This window comes from Apium graveolens, chromosome 5 (assembly GCF_009905375.1).
Source record: "Apium graveolens cultivar Ventura chromosome 5, ASM990537v1, whole genome shotgun sequence".
Lineage (NCBI taxonomy): Eukaryota > Viridiplantae > Streptophyta > Magnoliopsida > Apiales > Apiaceae > Apium > Apium graveolens.
In genome coordinates this window covers 216,263,852-216,265,102 of record NC_133651.1, presented here as the reverse complement: position 1 = coordinate 216,265,102, position 1,251 = coordinate 216,263,852, and the positions used below count along the sequence as shown (strand labels likewise).

Here is a 1,251-nt window from a genome sequence, read left to right as displayed (position 1 = left end):
ATTCCATGATAAGGACACTTCCTAGCATCTCCTTGTAGCGCTCCCAAGCTTCACATATCGATTCTCCGTTTGCTGCGCAAATTGAGTAATAGCATTCCTGAGTGCAGCTGTCTTCGCCATAGGGAAAAATTTAATAAGAAACTTATGAGAAAGATCTTCCCAAGTAGAAATTGAACCAGTTGGTAGAGAGTGTAACCAGCTCTTAGCCTTGTCCCTCAGAGAGAATGGGAACAGTCTCAGCTTCACAGCATCTTCAAAAACACCATTGAACTTGAAGGTGTCGCAGATCTCAATGAAATCCTTAATGTGCATATTAGGATCTTCAGTTGGAGAACCCCCAAACTGGATTGAATTCTGCACCCATTCAATTATGCCAGGCTTGATCTCAAAGGTATTAGCTGTGATTGCTGGCCGGACAATGCTAGATTGAATGTCATTGATCTTGGATTGAGAAAAATCCATCAGGCTTTCGTTCGTGCCGCTGGATCTCCCATTGTAATGAGTACCTAAAACACAAACAAATAAACCGTGAAAGTAAAAGAATCCGAGTTTGAACTTTAATGACCACTGATGACAAGCACATAAACTAAAAATTAACACCGAGTCCCCGGCAGCGGCGCCAAAAACTTGTTAGGGCGAAAACACGCGCTAATATTCACGCAAGTATACGCGTTCGCAAGTAGTATAAGATATAAATTAGATTCGTTCCCACAGAGACTGGTTTAGGTTAAGTTCAATTTATGCACCTATGCAACAATGTATGGTAATTGCTCAATGCTAAGACATAACAAATTGGGTTTTTATTAAACTAAGAGATTATACTAAAAACATAACTAAGAAAATTGAGGTTGAATTACTATATATGACAAACATGGGATTCTAACTTCATTAAATACTTAATTCAATAGCCTTATTGTTCTTAACCTTAGCATGTAATTGTGATGACACTAATCAGATAATACGAAACTAGTAAACGCCAACTTTCGTTGTACGAATACCCTACTACCAAACATCCACAAAAGAGATAGAAGTTGAATAGACACCAATTATGCTTAGTCCTTATATGTCTATAAGAATTGAAAACATAACCGTTTAATGCGCAAGTTATCTATCGTGATTACATAGGGCAAGTAAGATGGTTAAAATTACCTACGAATCATGCATAACAAATACATGAACCTATGCTAGCATGGCAAGTTCTAAACCTCTATATTCAATATCGCTTCAATAGAGATTAACACGCTATCTTAT

At 37.5% G+C, this 1,251-nt stretch overlaps 1 non-coding gene across 1 annotated transcript; it reads left to right on the top strand.

The window, feature by feature from the left end:
• LOC141663229 (small nucleolar RNA R71) lies at window positions 1–105 on the top strand. Its single transcript, XR_012551308.1, has one exon. It is a non-coding gene; the product is annotated as a small nucleolar RNA R71 (small nucleolar RNA).
• The last annotated feature ends 1,146 nt before the right edge of the window (window positions 106–1,251 follow it).